The sequence below is a fragment of the Pituophis catenifer genome, unplaced genomic scaffold (genome assembly GCF_029215685.1).
Source record: "Pituophis catenifer annectens isolate HBS135680 unplaced genomic scaffold, rPitCat1.0.hap2 SCAF_2, whole genome shotgun sequence".
Lineage (NCBI taxonomy): Eukaryota > Metazoa > Chordata > Lepidosauria > Squamata > Colubridae > Pituophis > Pituophis catenifer.
In genome coordinates this window covers 220,103,788-220,124,345 of record NW_027256882.1, presented here as the reverse complement: position 1 = coordinate 220,124,345, position 20,558 = coordinate 220,103,788, and the positions used below count along the sequence as shown (strand labels likewise).

General features: G+C 38.9%; 2 non-coding genes across 2 annotated transcripts; one reads left to right on the top strand and one right to left on the bottom strand.

Moving 5' to 3' along the window:
• Positions 1-6,180: 6,180 nt before the first annotated feature.
• TRNAH-GUG (transfer RNA histidin (anticodon GUG)) lies at positions 6,181-6,252 on the top strand. The gene has a single exon. It is a non-coding gene; the product is annotated as a tRNA-His (tRNA).
• Positions 6,253-7,119: 867 nt separating this feature from the next.
• TRNAH-GUG (transfer RNA histidin (anticodon GUG)) lies at positions 7,120-7,191 on the bottom strand. The gene has a single exon. It is a non-coding gene; the product is annotated as a tRNA-His (tRNA).
• Between the last annotated feature and the right edge of the window lie 13,367 nt (positions 7,192-20,558).

The window sequence follows — 20,558 nt, the reverse complement described above, 5'->3', positions numbered from 1 at the left end:
GTTTGATATTGGGCACGGTGGTCATCTCTGTTTCTTGGCCAAGGGAGTTAAAGATGTCCAAACACAATTTCCATGGTCATGTGGCTAAGGTGGTTATACGTCAAAGGTGCACGGAAAGCTGTTACTTTCCCACCAAAGTGGGACCTATTAATCTACTTGCAGTTGCATGCTTTTGAACTGCTAGGTGGGCAGGAGCTGGGGCAAGTAACGGGAATTCATCCATTGTCTGGAGTGCAGGTCTCAAACCCAGGCTGTCAGTTCTTCAGCTGACAAGCTCAGTGTCTTTAACCGCTGAAGGACCCCACCATAAAAATGCTAAATCCAAACCTCTTCATCTGGCCTAGCAATAAAACATCCTAATATTATCTTGAACTTGTCGAACTAGATCTAATAACCTGAGTTCAAACTTCTCCTATTTTATTAAATGCACTTTCAATTTTTATTCAGATATATTGAAAAAAGAACCTTCAACATTGTTCAAATGTGAGTTTTAAGTTTCCAAAGAAAAATGTATAAGGCCAAACAAAACCCAAGCTTGTTTGATTCACTTACCCTACAATGTTTCTTCAAGGTATGATTAACTTAAGATGGCTTAACTGTTTTTAATTTGAAACAGATGCCTGTGATTTTGGCCAACCGTGATATGAATCAGATCTATGTATAAAGTACAAGATTTCAGCCAGAGTAGAATGGTTGTCTACTTTAATCCTACATGCCTGTTGTTGAGGGATGTGCCATCTCTAATCCAGTTTTGAGCTGATTTATTTTTCCACTGACAACTTCCACTGTCATGAAGAAATCATGCTATTTATTTTTTAAGAAAATGGATGTATAAAAAATGAGCAGAATAAGGATTGGCATTCAAATCTCTACTCCCAGTTGCATTTAAACAGCAGAAAGGGACTTTTAGCATCTTGGTGAGCATCAGAGGTGAGTTTCAGCAGGTTCTGACCATTTCTGGAGAACCGGTAGCGGAAATTTTGAGTAGTTCGGAGAACTGGTAGTAAAAATTCTGACTGGCCCCACCTCCATCTATTCTCTGCCTCCCAAGTCCCAGCTGATCAGGAGGAAATGGGGATTTTGCAGTAACCTTCCCCCAGAGTGGGGTGGGAATGGAGATTTTACAGTTTCCCCCCTTGCCACGCCCACCAAGCCACGCCCACCAAGCCATGCCATGCCCACCAAGCCACACCTACAGAACCGGTAGAAAGCATCACTGCTTACCCACCACTGGTGAGCATCAAAAGACAGCCCACCCCCCATCCCCACCTCTCCAAAAATCAAGAGACAAAAAAACCAAAATCAGGTATAGAAGCTTCATGTATACCCCTTGGTATCTAGGACCAGAATACTTCACAGTTCACAACCAACGTAAGATTACGCCCATATAGCTGGAAAACTGGAATCAAACTTCCTCCTAAAGTTCTCTGAGTCTTCACATGCTGCTGGTCCTTTATCCTACTGTGAAGTATTGATTTCTTAGTTCCTCTTGCTATCTTCTATCTGGCAGAGAGTGGCCCACCTGGCAGCATTCTAGAAGCCTGATGTATGAAAGAGATATAGTTCTCACACACTGAATTTGCCTGCTGGTAGTTAAAATAGCAAAATGCAAAAAAAAAAAAAAAAAGGTGGAAATATTTTCAATACTATAATATTTTTTAAAAAATATATTTATTAAATTTTCCAACATTTAAAACACAAAACACAAATTTACACTCATTACAGCTTTTCCATATTGGTAACAATCTCCTTCGTAACGATCATATTTACATAAATTTTATTTCTATACATCACTATCCTATGTTATACCATCATTTAAATTATAGTAATATCGACTCACATACAATCATATTATCATTGATATTATATATTTCTTATAGTTTTTACATTATATATTATACTTTTTACAATTTATACCTTATGGTTTATGCTTATTCTCAAGCCAGCTATACCATCTATTCCAAATTTGGTAGTACTCGGTTTCTTCAATACTATAATATTTTGATCAGATCATGCATGCTTTTCCAGCTTTTCCTCCCCAATTTCCTCCCCTCTCTCAAGAGGCCAACAAAATCAAACTTTTTTTTAAAAAAAAAGACAAAATAAATTGTAAGATGCAAAAAAATAAATGTTGGAGAAAATAAACTATAGATCTGACCAAATCAGTTATTTACAAAATGCAAAAGAAATTAGAAGGCAGTAGATCACAAATTGCTTAAAAGAGCTGAAGAAGCTTCTTGGATGAGAAGTGAAATGTCTTCAAAGAAAAACCAGAAAGTCCAGTTGCCTCTTGAAAAAGCACCTTTGGGACAACCATGACCTGAATGACTGAGAATCTCCATGGACATTTGCTTAACAACTGTGGCAAAAAAAGGTCATAAAATGGAGCAAAACTCATGTAACAACTGCCTTGCTTATTAACGAAAATTTTGGACTTAATTGTGCTCGTAAGTGGAGAAGTACTTGTAATGAGATTTGGAAAGGACTACTTTGAGTAATCTCTCAGAGAGCTTCCAAGTTGTGAGTTTATTGTTGTGTAAAGGAACTGCTAAAATGGATAATGCCAATTTACAAGTTTAGGCCAGCTACTTTTGTGCCTGTGAAAAGAGGCTTTTCCCTTTCCTGTAAACATGATGATATCCATGTTAATCTTGGTAGTGATCTTTCCTAATTGCTTTACAAAGAGACACTGTACCGCTTGGATTTTGTGCAGTGGTGAAATCCAATTTTTTTTACTACCAGATATGTGGGCGTGGCTCGGTGGGCATGGTGTGGCTTGGTGGGTGTGGTAGGGGAAGGATACTGCAAAATCCCCATTCCCTCCCCACTCCTGGGGAAGGATATTGCAAAATATCCATTCCCACCCCACTCTGGGGCCAGCCAGAGGTGGTATTTGCCGGTTCTCTGAACTACTCAAAATTTCCACTACCGGTTCTCCAGAACCTGTCAAAACCTGCTGGATTTCACCTCTGGTCTTGTGCCATGAACAGTCTCCTCAGAGAGCTCAGGCTTGCCCATACATTGATGGATCTAAAGATGGAATATTCCAGACACCTTTTTTTGTTTAAGTGGGGCTGTCTTTATTTTTTAGGATTTGTGTGGAGAATTAGTTCGTGTTTTCATCATATTTATTCAGAAATACTGAACATTCAAAAGGATACACCACACCACTATAGATCTGCATCTAAGGAAAGAACAAACAAAGCTGGCTTGTTAGCAGTCAGTTTTGAGCTGGATTTGAAAAATGAAAGGCATGGATTTGACTGTGATTTGAGAAAAAAAAATAATGCGACTATAAATTCGCCCTAAAGCCGAATACAGGAATCTGAATTTTAGGTAAGCAGTGGCATTCATGAAACGTTTTGCTGCTCACAGTGGGCATATGCACATAAGGATACACAGAGAATCCTCAACTAATACCATAACCACAATTGAGGCCAAAATCTCCATTGCTAAGCAAGACACTTGTTAAATGAATTTTGCCCATTTTACAACCTTTCTGGTCACAGTTGTTAAGTGAATCACTGCCGTTGTTAAGTTAGTAACACGATTCTTAAGTGAATCTGGTTTCCCTACCGCCTTTGCTTGTCAGAAGGTCACAAAAGGTGATTAGGACAGGGGTGGGCAAATGTGGCTCTTTTACAACCTGTGGACTTCAACTCCCAGAATTCCTGAGACAGCTGTCTCAGGAATTCTGGGAGTTGAAGTTCACAGGTTGTAAAAGAGCCACATTTGCCCACTCCTGCCCTAGGACACGGCAACCCTCATAAAGACATGCCAGTTGCCAGCCGGACTGGATTTTTCTTCCCACAGTAACTTTGAATCGTCACTAAAGAAATGCCTGTAACTTGAAGACTAACTGTATTCCAGGTCCTGTATTCTGTACTGATTATGACATTAAGTCTCTAAACCAGTGGTGGGTTGTCCCCGGTTCGGACTGGTTCGCGGTAGTAAAACTGGCAGGAGGTTCCGCCCACTGACCTGGACGTCATCAGAAGTGATCTGCGCATGCGCAGAAGAGCACTTGCGCACATGAGTGAAGCAAGCACGCGGGCACGATGCAAACCAGTAGTAAAGGTAAGTAGAACCCACCCCTGCTCTAAACCTCATCTTTTTTCACAGATTATATTTACCGATAACCTGAAAATGGGCAGATGACGGTTCTTGATTTGCTGAAGAATGCAGGAAATTACATTATTTGCCCTTCCCTCTCTCTGCTTATGTTTTATTTCTTTCAGGATCGCTTTCCTTTTCAGAGCCTGAAATTTTCTATCTGGCATCTTGTCTTTCGGCATTTTGATAATTCTTTATTTTCTCCACCGTGGGTTTTGATATCCCTTTAAACTTCACCACTCCCTTTTCCTCTTCGTCTATTTCTCTGTATTTTCTTGATTAAAATCAAAACAATGACATTATTTTCATTTTCCCTTTCTTTTTGTTGAAAAACACTGTGGCTTAGCAGCATGCTTGTGGTTTTTATTTCCACTTATTTCTTTCCCTTTTTCCTAGCCATGAATATATCCTCAGAAATGAATGTTTCAGTTTTTCTGCAATTCCCGAGTAGTTATATGATGGAGTAGCTAATCCATTTGATCCAGTTGATTTGGTCATCTCTAGCACAATGAATGGAGAACATTCCTTTCTCCCACTAATTTTAGAAGTGAGTGTAAAAGGAGATGGTCAAGGCAGGTTCTGAAATCTTTTATCAGCATCATCCAGTGCTTCCCAGTCTCCTTGTCATGAATAATAAAATGATGTTAAGTGATAACTCTCCATAAGTGACCATTCATCAGTTCGAGAAATTAAATCTGCAGCTGAATCTGAGACCCACAGAATTTGTATTTGCTCACTGGGTGGGAAGCCATTGCCGTTGCAGTAGGAGTTTCCAAAGCATTATCAAGGAAGATTAACCATTAAGGTTGTTTTAAATACATACATACATACATACATACATACATACATACATACATACATACACACACACATACTTACATACATACATACCAGTAGTGAAATTCATTTTTTTTTACTACTGGTTCTGTGGGTGTGGCTTGGTGGGTGTGGCAGGGGAAGGATACTGCAAAGTCTCCATTCGCACCCCACTCCAGTGGAAGGATACTGCAAAATCCCCCTTCCCTCCCCACTCTCCTGGGGAAAGGATATTGCAAAATCTCCATTCCCACCCCACCCTGGGACCAGCCAGAGGTGGTATTTGCTGGTTGTCCGAATTATTCAAAATTTCCACTACCGGTTCTCCAGAACCTGTCAGAACCTGCTGAATTTCACCCCTGATACATACATATCATCATCATCATCATCATCATCATCATCATCATCATCATCATCATCATCATTTTAGCCATTGTGTATCCATTGCAGGATGAAGGCCTCTTCTCATGTTTCCAACCAATATGGTCCTGAGCTTTCTTTTGCCAATTGGCCCCCAATATTTACTAATGTCATCAATCCAATTGAAAGCTGAAATGTTGAAATTTAAGATTAACAAATTAACAGAGTTGGAAGGGACCTTGTAGGTCTTCTAGTTTAACCACCCACCGACCCACCCACCCACCCTAGCAGGAGACCCTACACCATTTCTGACAGATGGCTGTCCAATCTCTCCTTCAAAACTTCCAGTGATGAAGCTCCCACAACTTCTGAAGGAAAGCTGTTCCATTGTTCTCACTGTCAGAAAATTTCTCCTTATATCTAGAATCTCTCCTTGATCAGTTTATCTTAATGTCTCTGAGGCCTAAAGGAGAGACCCTGTTCTTCCTTTAGTTATTTTTATTTGCACTGTGGCCCCTGATTAAAAAAAAAAATCCATTTGCAGATATCTGATGTTATGGAATTAATATTTTAAAGCCCTCCTATTCCCAATCTTCATCTGAAAGGGGAAGTGAAAATTATATAGAATTATAATGTAATGTACTTTATTAAAAATAATAACAGAAAGTTATATTCGTGTGAAATGTAATATGTGTCAGCACAGGAGCAAAAAAAAAAAATCCTTATAGTAAGATAAAAGTAATGAAAGTTATAAAGAAAATGAAAAAAAAATAAGTGGATAACTGGGATGAAGTTTCAATCATATCGATTGGCACTAGAGGGCAGTAGTCTCACAGCTCTGCTAGAGGGGGATGCAAATCAAACACGTGCAACCAGCTTCTCCAATAGCTTGCCGTGATCGTATAGTGGTTAGTACTCTGCGTTGTGGCCGCAGCAACCTCGGTTCGAATCCGAGTCACGGCAAAAAAAAAAAAAAAAAAAACCTGAGAGGGGAAGTTTTTTATTTTTTTTTCTGTCTTTTTTTTTTTAAATAAAAGACATTTTATTTTTCCTGCCTTTGTTTTTCCTGCCTAATAAAATGCTAGCTTTGCATGCTAGGCACACCAAGTACTGTACAGATGTTGTATGGCACGCACATCTGCTTCTCCATAGAAAGGCTCTCACCTTTGAAGTTGGGTTGGACCACAATGCTCAGCATCCGCAGCTGGCACCTCTAATATTGCAAATGTGTTAGGTACCAGTTGCCAGTGAGGAGATTGGGCCATGAAACTATCTCCAGCATTTAAAACAGTGCTTCTCAACCTTGGTAGCTTGAAGATGGGTGGACTTCAACTCCCAGAATCCCCCAGCCGCTGGCTGGGGGATTCTGGGAGTTGAAGTCCACCCATCTTCAAGCTTCCAAGGTTGAGAAACACTGATTTAAAAGCAAAAAATGGTGCAATTCAAAAAAAAGAGAGCTTATTTTATGTGTTTCAAAATCCATAGGCTCCATTGATCTCTTCAGAAAACACTTGGGAGTTAATAGGCATCTTAGAAGTAGACCCTAATGAACATGGTAAACAATTGCTTTTTAAATCAGCAATTATTTTCCACATGAATAATAAATAATCTGACTGAATATTTGGAGAGCTGAACTGTGGCTATTTTGTAACTCCCGGATATACCTTTAAGTAGGCAGTAAGGGGATATGGGTGGCCTCACCCTGCTCATAACCCACATTCTCTGGAATAGTTTTTGTAACTTTCTTTTTTTAATAACTTTTTAAAATTAGGAAACTCTTAAACAAGATAAGAGAGAGTTGAGGATTTAAAAACTTGCTCCTCCTCCGTCTGCCGTGACTCGGATTCGAACCGAGGTTGCTGCGGCCACAACGCAGAGTACTAACCACTATACGATCACGGCGAGCCACGCTGGAGCTGGGAGCCCTGTGGCTTTTTTTCTCATGTAGACTAAATGATGACGTTTACGCTTTTAGCGCCATCTACTGGCAAAAGTATATGGAAAAATATTGTCTTTGAATATCTCCTCCGCTCCAAACGAGATTGACTTCGTTTCCCTGTTGTTATTTTCTCTTTTAGGGGGAACCAATAAGCAATAAGGAAAGGAGCCAAATTGTTAAGGCTTTCCTAGGAGCACAAACATATGCAGAGCGTTATACTAAGAACAGGTTTGACCCTATGAGTAGCCTAGGAAAAATATGAAACTGAAACAAAACCATTGCAACTTTATAATTTTAAGAAAAACATAACATTGATGACTGAGAAAAACTATTTGCTGTTTAGTAACAACCCTAAATAGAAAAAAAGTAGGTAAAAGTGGCTATTCTAAAACTACTTTAAATAATAGGTTACAAGGTGAGCACTTTAATAAATATTATTAAACCTATAAACAACATTTTGTTCTTAAATGATTTTGATAATTTGATATTTGTTCCATTAATTGTGTGTGTGCCACCCAAGGTGGGCATTATATAAAAATAAATAAAATCCTTGCATGAAATAAAAAGGGCAAAAATAAAAATGGATTTGGAGGAAAACCCATGGGAAATAAGGAAGCAAATTAATGAGAGTACTAATGATGCTATCTAGTTTGGCTAATGAAACGTCTTGTTCTTTTTGACATTAGAAAGGCAACTCTAACTCTAAAGAGCCGCTTGGCAGTGAGATGGATGGCATATAAAGTTAATAAAGATAAATAAAATTGCATGGATATTAGACATGCAGGGGTCTCCAACCTTGGCAACTTTAAGACTTGTGGACTTCAACTCCCGGCTGAGGAATTCTGGGAGTTGAAGTCCACAAGTCTTAAAGTTGCCAAGGTTGGAGACCCCTGCGCTAAAGAGTATCAGTAACATTAATACTCAATCACACATCTGGTCTTAAGTGATCAGTGAGATATGGTCAATATAACACAGGAGCATTTGGTTTCCTTAGGATGAGAAAGCTCTTTAGAGTCTTGGTGTCTAATAATAATTACAGGCATAATTAGATTATATATAATTATAATTATACAGGCAAAATGTAGAGCTACTCTCTTATTGCTTTTACTTGGCATCCAAAATCCCCTTGCACCTTAAGGTGACTCTGCCTTCAGACAACTCAATGCTACCTTCGCAACTTTCCCTCAAATCTTGAAGTAAAAAAGTCCCTGTCCGTTAGTTCAGGGGTGTCAAACGCGCGTCGTCATGGCAGCGTCACGTGATGTATCACGACTTTTTCCCCCCTTCGCTAAACTGGGCGTGGGCAGCGCTTGACGCATCCAGCCCCGCGGGCCGCAAGTTTGACAGCCCTGCATTAGCTGAAGGAGCTTCAGAAAACACCCTTCTTCCCAGTTATGGGAAGAACAACTTTAAGCATTCACAAAATGTGGAGCCACTTTGGGATGATTGAGGTCCACTCTTACGTTTCAAGGATCTGAGGAACCACAACTAATTGAGCCTTTTTTTGATCCTTTGTTTTCTAAACCTAGATCAGGGGTCTGCAACCTTAAATACTCAAAGAGCCATTTGGACCCGTTTCCCTCAGAAAAGAAAACACCGGGAGCCACAAAACCCTTCCCGTGCCTGACTATTTCTTGAGCGGCCACAAAACTAGCATATGTAGTTGAATTAAACATTCTATTTTCTTCTGAAACTTTTCTTTTCTTGGATTTATCCATGGCCTACCAGGGGTTGAAAAGCTCAATAAATTGGCTGCTGGCGGTGTCACACATTGACGGTGGTGACGGAGCTGCAGCAGAGGGATGAAAGAGCCACATGCGGCTCCAGAGCCGCAGGTTGCTGACCCCTGACCTAGAGCTATGCTAAGCCATCTCCTATGGGTTTCAACCTCAGAATGTCAGAAAAGTCCATCCTCAAATTTTAGATCGGGGTCAATTGGGGGAGAGGGTAACAAAAAAAAGTCTTGGAGGTGCAGGTTACCATAACAGCCTGCACTGCAGTGTCAGCTGATCAAACAAACTTGTTAAAACATCTTTTTAACAAGAGCAGCAAAAAGATGATCAACCAACACAACTGTTCTAATTAAGAAGCAGGGACTGGGGGAAACTGCTCTCTTGCTGCTACGTATATATCAAATGATGCTTTATTTAAAACTAGAAATGGTTTTAACCCAGAGAAACACTTCACAGATAGAGACTAGATAATAACAGTGCGCTCTTTAATTATGCTACATGAGTCTCACACATTTCACAATTACAGCAATCACTGTTTCCCTTTTAGAAGTTTTGATAGGAATGTGTCAGTTTTGCTAATGAGAATGCTACATATGTTTCGGTGAAGAAAATGGGCCATTGTAAAATAAAGACGTATCAAGAATAGATGTCAAATTGAACCAGGAAACATGCTAAATGTTTCACAAAGATTCCAACAGAGATGATTTGGGGTATAACAAAATTGATTTGCAATAATAGCCAACTGTAATGAAGTGAAACCATACCGTTTTATTAAAACAAATAATACCCTTCAATTTAATTTAGTGCAGCATCAATCATGCAAGTTTCAAACAGGCCTGCAACAATTATGGGCTATTTTGAAAACTGTTATATCTTGATATCACAGCCAGTGGTACAAATCTGAGAGTTGGCCTTTACAATGTATTTGCCCCAGACAATTATAGTCCAGAGTAAAGTATATTGTAGAATTAGGGGTGTCATACCACAGAGACAATATTTGGAAGTGTCTTTCAAAAGGATTTAGACTACAGTACACTTTTTCCAATAAAATCAAACTTTTTGGGAAACCTGGGTTTAAAATTAATATATAGGGTAATGAAAGTGGTTTGCATGCTCAGTTATGATTGCTAAAAAGACATAAAGATTCATTGAGTCAGTTAAACTTTCTCATGAGTACAAGTTAGAGGAAACGGATTCCTGATGACCTTATATTTTGGAGTCTTCGTCTGTGATAAAGGAAATTTGAGCCATTAGTTCAGAGTTTCCCAACTTTGGCAATTTTCCAGATATCTGGACTTGAATTCTCAGAATTCTACAGCCATTGCTAAGAATTCTGGTATCCAAATGGAGCCATAGAGCCTCAGAGGACCTTAATCAGGGGATTTGAACAAATAAACCACAACCAAATATAAACTCCTTGGATGAGCATCTTATGAATATAACCTAGAACCCATTTCAAGCTCCAGGGAAGATTCAGTAAGTTGTTTGGAAGAGTTTGTGATCCATTTCTCTAGTGGAGATACAAATGTCTTAAAACATGGAATACCTTTTTACAGTATGGGCTGGTATGGCAGCATGAGGTCATCTTAATATAGTAAGCGGTTAGTAACTTCTGCATTATGCTACAGGGTGACTTATACATTCAGCAAACAAATGAATTAACCCTACATCTGTAGCTAACTTCTGTCACAAACTTAAACCGCTCTGAATAGAAAAGATGTACAGTATTTAAATTTAAGACTACTTCCATCCTGCTTATACCTTTTGAAATATTACATCTATTGGTATCTGAAGTACTAAAATGGGTCATAGATGGGGAGAGTTTAAGAGCACATACTAAACAAACATCATTAAGAATAAACCCTGTTTAAATCGAAAGCGTAGATTAACCAGAACTATTAACCAGGGAACAATTAACCAGTGGAACAACTTGCCTCCAGATGTTGTGAATTCTCCAACGCTGGAAGTTTTTAAGAAGAGATTGGACCACCATTTGTCTGGAATGGTATAAGGTTTCCTGACTATGCAGGGGTTGGACTAGAAGACCTCCAAGGTCCCTTCCAACTCTGCTATTCTATTCTATATACATTTAGATTTAGATTAATGTGATGTGGAATGTGTGGGTGTCACCCCCCTCCATCGAGCCAAATGGAGATGGCTTTGCCAATAAGTGGATCCTGCCACAGTACAGGAATAATGAGTGGGCGGGGGGGGGGGGAAGGAGAAGGAGAAGGAGAAGGAGAAGGAGAAGGAGAAGGAGAAGGAGAAGGAGAAGGAGAAGGAAAGCATTTTACTTAAGATACTGAAGAAGACAATGAATGACAGCCTAGGAAGACAGGACTCAGTTATACCACATAAGTGTTGGATTATTGCTATCACAAAGTACAGAGGAAGCAAAGAGTCATGGCTTTTTAACTCTTCCTTTGTGTCATCAGACCTAGTGTTCCTTGGCAGTGCTTTTCAAAAGCCCATTAATAATACATATGTTACATCAAGTTGTATTTACAGAGAGCATCTCTTAAACACATCTGATCTATTATGCTTAATAGCTTCAACTATCAAGTGTAAGTAGCCTTGATCAACTCTTACACTTAGGAATACATTTTCAAACATCCTCAGCAAAATGATCAAAATATTTGATGGGCATGAAAGCATGAAAATCCTGCTTTCTCAACATAATGTTTATCTTGGAATATTAGATTTTATTGAATTATATAAAACAACATAGAACACTGTATGCTTTTTTTTCATTACCATATTAGCAACATTTATTTTGTATGGTGTCTGTTGTATTAATATAAGATAGTAGAACCAACCGTGCCTTTAAGTAAAATAACTCTTACATATACTTAAAGCTAGAGCACATTTAGGTTTTTGGAGAGCCCTTCAAAAATTAATTGCTGCAGATAAATTGCTATTATGAAATAGGGTTGCTGATCTAGGACCTTTAATGAATAATCTAATGCAGTGGTTCTCAACCTTGGCTGGGGAATTCTGGGAGTTGAAGTCTACCTCTCTTAAAATTGCCAAGATTGAGAACCACTGATCTAATGCATTTTCTGATTATGTGAACATACATTAAATTGAATGCATATGTATTGGTGGTTTTGGACCAAAACTAAAGCATGATTATAATATACTGGTTAGACTAATTTAATGTTTTTAAAAACACATACATATATAAGAAACCAAAATAGTTATATCAATCCATCAAAAAAGAAGGGCGCACTCACATAATTAAAAAGTTTAAGAACATAAAAATCTGTGAAGTACATGGGGTGGATGGAAGCAAGAGATGGAGATACTGCATGGCTTCCACCACTGTTCTTTGTAACATGGAGGCACGCTGCCTTGAGACCAATAAAGGAGAATATTTGTAGCTCAGGGTTGAAATTGGGGGTCCTTGCTGCTCTCTGAGCTTGGTTATATTCTTACAGATGTTTCATTACCCAAACTGGGTAACATCAGTGCTAGTAGCATTCAAAAGTTAGTAGCACTGATAATGTTGCCTAGTTTGGCTAATGAAACATCTGCAAGAAAACAACCAAGCTCAGAGAGCACCAAAGACTTCTAACTTGAAATAACATGGATATTCAAGACCTGTAGCCCTTAATAGACTAACCCTCCATAAATGTATTCAATCTACTTTTAAACCTATCCAAGTTGCATTCTGTGAAGAAGTGTTTTATTTTTTCTGATCTAAATCTCTTTCCGTTCATGTTTTGAGAAGAGAACCTTCTTCCTGTCTAGGTTCTCCCTGCTATGTATGAAATAATGCACCTCTATCATGGTCTTCCTAAACATTTTTTTCTAATCTAAAGAATCCCAAATTTCATCTTGTCTCACAAGAAAAGTTTAAGCTCCTGATCATCTTCAAACTCAATTTCACTGAGGGCCGCAACAGGGTTATGTTTGATCTCGGGGGGGGAGGCATGGCCAGGGTTGGCGTGGCCAGCATGATGTCACTCCTGTCAGGAGCGCCTGTGGTAGCCTGAGCACTCTGTCAGTGAAAACAGGCTCCTGAGCACCTTTTTTCGTTGCCACAGCCACCTGCAACCCTCTGCCAGTGAAAACAGGCTCCTGAGCTCCATTTTTGGCTGCCACGGCCTCCAGCAACCCTCTGCCAGTGAAAACAGGCTCCTGAGCTCCATTTTCGGCTGCCACGGCCTCCAGCAACCCTCTGCCAGTAAAAACAGGCTCCTGAGCTCCATTCTGGGCTGCCACGGCCTCCTGCAACCCTCTGCCAGTGAAAATGGAGCTCGGGTTGCAGAGGGTTGCAGGAGGCCTTGGCAGCCGAAAACGGAGCTCAGGAGCCTGTTTTCACTGGCAGAGGGTTGCAGGAGGCCTTGGCAGCCAAAAATGAAACTCAGGAGCCCGTTTTCGATGGCAGAGGCACCGCGGGCCGGACCTTCACTGTTTGCAGTGCAGCCCCACAGGGCAGATCTAAGTATTCCATGGACCTGAACTGGGCCCCGGGCCTTGAGTTTGACACCCCTGATCTTGGTTGTTCTTTTTCTGCTCTTTTTATACTTTTATTATACGAAAACTAAAGTCTCACACAATATTCCTGATTTGGATAAACAATAAAGCTGTATAAGGGCATTACTGCATTAGTGTTGTCGCTTTCACTCTCTTTGCTAATGATGCCTAGCATGGAATTTCCTTCTTCACAGCTAATGCACAATGAGTTGATATCTTAATTGAGTGATCCATTACGATGTCAAGTTTTTTTTTCTTGCTTAGTTACAGGCAGCTTAGACACCCATTGGAGTATACATGAAGGTTTTGGGCTCAATGCACTCACTTTTACACTTATTTAAATTTGGTTGACCATACATCTAATTTAGGGAGGTCCTTCTAGAACATTTCATAGTGACTTTTGACTTCAACCACCCTGAATAATTTAGCATCATCCACCGACTTGGCCGGGTTGTCTGCCTATCTATGTTAAGATGATTCTGTTGTGACCCAGGCCCAAGTAGGTATTACCAGACGCAATCAGTTCGAAAACAAACAGACTTTATTGGAACAGCTGAGAATTAATGCATTCTCAGCATACTCCAAACTAATTCAAAACAAATTCTTCAGAACATAATTCTTCAGCCTTATCACCAACCTTGGTCTAATTAGGCAACCTGCCAAAGGCTTTTCTTGGCAAAAGTTCAGAAGCAGAAGACGCCGACAAGAAATAAATGCAGCAAGACAAGAAACAAATCTATCAATGTTGTTTTCCGACAAAGAGCCCAAGAGCCATTGCTAGCCTTATGGGAGGGGCCAATCATCTCTTGGCCTTACTCCCCAGTTGTCCTTTTTGCTTTAGCTGCTCTTGCCTTCTGGCAGCTCTTCTTATGCGTGCATTAGGAACAGGGTACTCCTGTTCCTCTGCCTCTCTGCTGTCAGCCTCTGGAGGGTCAGGAGTCTGCACATCACAGACGGCCCTGGCCCCATCTCTGCCTCCGATGCAGATCCCTCATCCGGACCTTCCCCAGCCTCCAGGACTGGCCCATGTTCTTCCTCAGCCTCATCACTGTCTGACTCCGCTGCCAGCATCGCAGGCTGCTGGTGGACCACAACAGATGCTTTTAATAGGCTGTACACCGCCCTGAGTCCTTCGGGAGAAGGGCGGTATAGAAATAAAAATTATTCTATTATTCTATTCTATTCATATGCAAACTCTTTAATAAGATTAAATAAAACAACATAAAAATTCATGGAAGCTATTAATTTTTCTAAAACTATTTATATGCTGTGTTACAAATAGAAGGAGATTGAAAGAATCAAACCAATCCCAGAATTACGCCTTTGAATGGCTATGCAGTGTGTAAGTTAGAATATGTGGCAAGACACTGATTACAGGCTAAGTGTGTTAGCGCCGGGTAGATTTTTATGTATCAGATACATCAAGGAAAGACCTCAAATCTAACCCTCCCATCTTTCCTCAGTACTGAAAATGCAAAGGCCGACTTTTCAATTTGCTTCTACTGAGATCAAAGCAGACTTCTGGCCTAGCAGGAAATTAAAATAAAGAAAAATCTATTGGAGTTTTGATAACCAAACTGGGAATAGGTTTTAGATGGAACAATACGTCTAAAAGCCCAATATCTTCAAAGATGTAATGTTACTTAATCGTTAGAAGAAATCATGACTCTCTAAATCCCACTTATGGTTGCAGATAATTGTCTTCCTCTGGAAGTAGTACCTATGTTAAGTGACTAAGGGAGGCAGAATAACATCTTCCTTGAAAAACATTTTGATATATCTCCCATTCTATTCTGTAATATACAGTTTGATCCTTGGTTCTTATTATCAGACTGATTTATGATCAGAATGATAATCCAACTCAAATGATTAAGAATGTGATCAGACCTGAAAAGTTTTCTTAGATTTTCAGTGTCCAAAATATGAAACAATAATTAGGTTTCTAGAGCCAGATATAAAGTATCTGTCTGCAATTGCACTATAATTGCACTATTCGTTTAATACTGCTGTGTAAATGCTTACCTACTAATAGGTTTGCAGCTTAAGATCTAATCACCTACTCTTGAACTAAGATGCTTGAATGAAGCTGACTCATTTGGAACTAAGCACTTTAATGTCAACAGAAACATATGGTCCAGAGACTTAATTAGAAAAGATCTCTTCTGAGGCACCTACCGTGGAAGCACTATTATTAGTTTACTTATGTATTTGTAAAGCATACAATGGAGAATAAGATCTTTTCTAGTTTATTTGGACAACTGTAATTATTTCTTTGTCATAGATTTCATTTTCCACTTCGGTGTATGATTTTATATCTAAATAAACAATCTTTTATCACATTTTATGTATGAGTTGTTGTAGTAATGAGAATGTGCCAGATGAAACAAAGGAACAATAATACTAGGATGAGACTAGTAGTATAATGAACCATGGAAATCGCACATGGAAAATAGGCTGTTTGAAAAAAAGGCTCAGTTATTTTAACAGCTGCATTAAATATATCATTCAGCAGGTTTTAACCTTTTCATTAAATTGCATAAATATAGGTAATATAACCAAAATCAAAAGTATATATTTCAAGATGCCAATTTATTTGGATATGTAAGAAGAACCATCCTAAGTTGTGATCAATCAATCAATCCATCAGAATAGACCTGGAAAGGACATTTGTGATGGGATTTATTAATTAATTAATTTATTAATTCAATTTGTATGCTGCCCCTCTCCGAAGACTCAGGGCGGCTCACAGTGCTTTTAAAATCATTATTAAAAACATTTAAGAATTAAAAACATTAAAAACATTAAAACTCATTCACACCATTCATGGCCGGATCTCGCCAGATCGCAAAAGAGATATTGAAGACAGATGTTTAATAAAATAAAATAGGTTCACAAATGAATGGCTGTTGAATGAATGTGGTTGGAATACAAAAGTGAGAGACTAGTGTAAAAAAAAGCATATAGAAGTGTGTTGGTCCTGCAGAGAAAATAAATGAAACAGTGTTTCTCAACTTCAGGAACTTTTAACATATGTGGACTTCAACTCCCAGAATTCCACAGTCAGCCATGCTGGAAGGAAGAATGAATAGGCTACCACAGGGGTCAGCAACCTGTGGCTCTGGAGCCGCATGTGGCTCTTTCACCCCTCTACTGCGGCTCCCTGTCACTCAAAATATGTGTCACAACCGCCAATGGCGACACCCGCCGGCATGCGATTTATTGAGCTTTTCAACCCCCGGTAGGCCAACCATGGATAAATCCAAGAAAAGAAAAGTTTCAGAAGAAAACAGAACGTTTAATTCAACTACATATGCTAGTTTTGTGGCTGCTCAAGAAATAGTCAGCCTCGGGAAGGGTTTTGAGGCTCCCGGTGTTTTCTTTTCTGTGGGAAATGGGTCCAAATGGCTCTTTGAGTGTTTAAAGTTGCAGACCCCTGGGCTAAGAGGAAAGGAAACACTCAGAAAGCTATGGGTGGATGAAGGTAATGAGGGAGAGAGATGAAAATCTAAAAAACAAAATATATGGTATGAATTGATGTAGAGATGTAGTAGAAGCAAGGATGGCTAGCAACAATAGAAACGAGTAGAAATTTATAGTGAAGATTTTAATAGTGAATATTATTAGTATAAAGCTAGATTTAATTAGATTTCTTTTTCTTTAGTCTTATCTCCTTTAATTTCCTGTCTACTTCTTCACTTTTTAACGTGATTTTCAAAATGCTGCTTACTCTGAAAGGGAATATGTGATATAGATGAATAAAAATTCAGAAAAAAATATTATTGAAACAATCTATTATAGTGATAAAGATTGTGACTGGATCCTCATCAGCTTGCTCTGCCAAGTGTTAATCGCTGAAAAGTCTACATCTATTTCCATGTTTATAATTCTTTTACCTGCATTTCAACTAAACTTTCAATAACATGTGGAATTCAAATCATGGACTGTTTTTTAAATATATATATATAGCTATTAAATGAAAATGGTGTAGAAGAGCATATTACAACAGCTGGTCTCAACTTCTACGTTTAGGCTGCATCTTTTAAAAATTAATAGGATGTAATATTTTAGTAGCATAATAGAACAATCAAAAGAGCATTTCATTTTTATGTTATTTGAGCTGTCTGCATTTTGCCATGATAGAAAAATATGAAATGAAGCCCATAATATGACTGCTCTTTTTTTTATACTCTGTAAAAGAATAGTTTAGTGTAGAATGCAATATAGCATATCTTGGCTTTTTTTGGGTTTTAATAAATCCACTGTCTATTCTGGTTGGAATCTTTTGCAATACTAAAGAAGACCGCCTGAGGGCACCTCAGCTGCTTTTGTCCTTTGCTTCTCATGCCGAAAGATAATTCAATGACATGACACCAGATGAAGGTGCTTTTCTCACTTCTTTCCTTGATATGAGGTTTCTGGAATGTGCAAGGTCAACCTATATTTTGAACTCTGTGCCAAGAAAAGAAGCTTCCAGGACTAATTAGCAGAGTTAGAACAAGCTGTGGGATGTGAGAGGTAATAGAAAAATCATACTGTCCAAAGAAACAGGGAGAGAAACTTTATTTCAGCCAAAGGCCCAGCAGTTCCATTCACCTATTTTTTCTCTTAAAGCTGCTTTTCACTAGGACTTCACCAACCTTGATACCGTGTTTCTCCAAAAATATAAGACCTTGTCTTATATTTTTTTGAACCCTGAAATAAGCGCTTGGCCTTATTGCCATGTGCTCAAAAGCCCGATTGGGCTTATTATCAGAAGATGTCTTATTTCGGGGGAAACAGGTTGGCTTCCTGCCCCATACAACTTTGTCCCAGGCTATGTCAATTCTTGGCCACCGTTTCACAAGTTTGCAAATCTCCCATTTCACAAGAGGAGATAAATTCCATAGTCTCAGCATTCCACGTATGTCTACCAGACCCCAGATGTTGTGAATCTCTGACCTAAATTCCTCAGTGCAGGCTAGGAAACAGTGTAAAGGTAAGAGTATAAAGAGATCTTTGTTGTATCAGGTCAAAGGTCATTCTAATTCAATGCCCTATTGAAAAAAAAATAGGCAGATTACTTTCCTTCTGGGAAGTAGTCTGAGAAGACCATAGCATTCTACTTTTTTTGTTGTTGTTCTCCATCATTTGCTATTTCTTAGGAGCACGTGGGTGATAGGTAACAAACAGAAGGCTCCTTTCCTGATTCTGAAAGGCCTCGTTTAAGTTCTTCTCTTTTATTCAGCATTGTATGCTGAAACCCAGTGGTGGGTTTCAAAATTTTTTACTACCGGTTCTGTGGGCGTGGCAGGGGAAGGATACTGTAAAATCTCCATTCTGTCCCCAATCCAGGGGAAGGTTACTGAAAAATCCCCATTTTCTTCCGATCAGTGGGATTTGGGAGGCAGAGAATAGATGGAGGCGGGGCCAGTCAGAATTTTTACTACCGGTTCTCCAAACTACTCAAAATTTCCGCTACCGGTTCTCCAGAACTGGTCAGAACCTACTGAAACCCACCTCTGATGCAAAGCATATTCAACCTTCAATTTGCTCTTCCTCCATAGTTTGGCAACCAAACTATGTCTGGTCCTCCCCTTTCTCAGTTACTTCCTCTAAAAATTATTATTATTATTATTATTATTATTATTATTATTATTATTATTATTATTATTTTAGTTTGATTTATATGCCGCCCTTCTCCGGAGACTCAGGGCAGCTTACAATGCTTTAAGCAATAGCCTTCATACTTTTGTATATTTTATACAAAGTCAGCTTATGTCCCCCACAATCTGGGTCCTCATTTTACCTACCTTAGAAAGGATGGAAGGCTGAGTCAACCTTGAGCCTGGTGAGATTTGAACTTGCAGTAATTGCAGGCAGCTGATGTTAATAACAGTGCTTTAGTCTGCTGCACTACCAGGGCTCCTATATATATATATATATATATATATATATATATATATATATATATATATATATATATATATATATATATATATATATATATATATATATATGGAATTCTTCAAACTCTGGTAATACCCTTATTTATTTATTTATTTTCTGGGAAAGCAAAATTCCTTTGCCTCATTATTTTGGTCTCAACCCAAAGAATCTGATAAAAGAAACAGAGCAAACTAAGCACTACAGCAAAATCTTTTACTGGTATGATCTCTCTCCCTATTCACTAGCTGGAAACCTTTGAAGGGCCCTAAGGATTCAAGTGTCTTTTTTGTCCAATGGTCAGAGAAGTAGGAAGTTAGATCTAGTCAGAATAGTGACCAGTTTCTATTAAGATTTATTTTTATGGCACAGTCAGCCAGATGTTTAGACAGGATCTGGCATTTTAAACCATCTATCGATTCCTTCCAAAGGCCCTGGGATAAGCAGATGTTGATGTTCAGTGGTATCTTTGCAGGATGTAAACTGTTCAAGGTAAAGCTGCCTTTTACAATTGACTGATGGTGATTTTGTCAATGTTGATAGTGTTCAAGTGGTGTTCCAGATGTTTTGAGATTGCACCTAAGGCACCTCTTATTACTGGTACTGTTTTTGTTTTCTTTTGCCACAGTCATTTACTTCTATTTGCAGATGTTTGTAATTTGTTTTCTCCAGTTCTTTCTTTGCAGGAAATTATTGGATCTCTCTCTCTCTCTCCCTCTCTCCCTCTCTCTCTCTCTCTCTCTCTCTTTCTCCCTCTCTCCTCCCTCCCTCTCTCTCTCTCTCCCCCCCTCCCTCCTCTCTCTCTTTCCCACCATCCATCCATCCATGGTACATGGATAACAAAGTGAATAAAGTCTATACATATTAAGTAGGGAAGACTTCACAATTTCTATACTTTGAAAGTATAAGATAACTTTACATACAGTAAATTACAGTGTCATCATCATTGCCTTTCATTTTTCATATTATTTAAGTTCTGGAAACAAATTCTGGAAACAAGCACAAGAAAGAATGTTTTTCCTGTGCCAACTCAGAAAGCTCAGACTGCCCAAGGAGCTGCTGATCCAGTTCTACCGAGGAATTATTGAGTCTGTCTATAACCTCTATAACTGTCTGATTTGGCATTGCAACCAATCAAGACAAACATAGACTTCAACAGATAATTAGAACTGCAGAAAAAAACAATCGCTACCAAT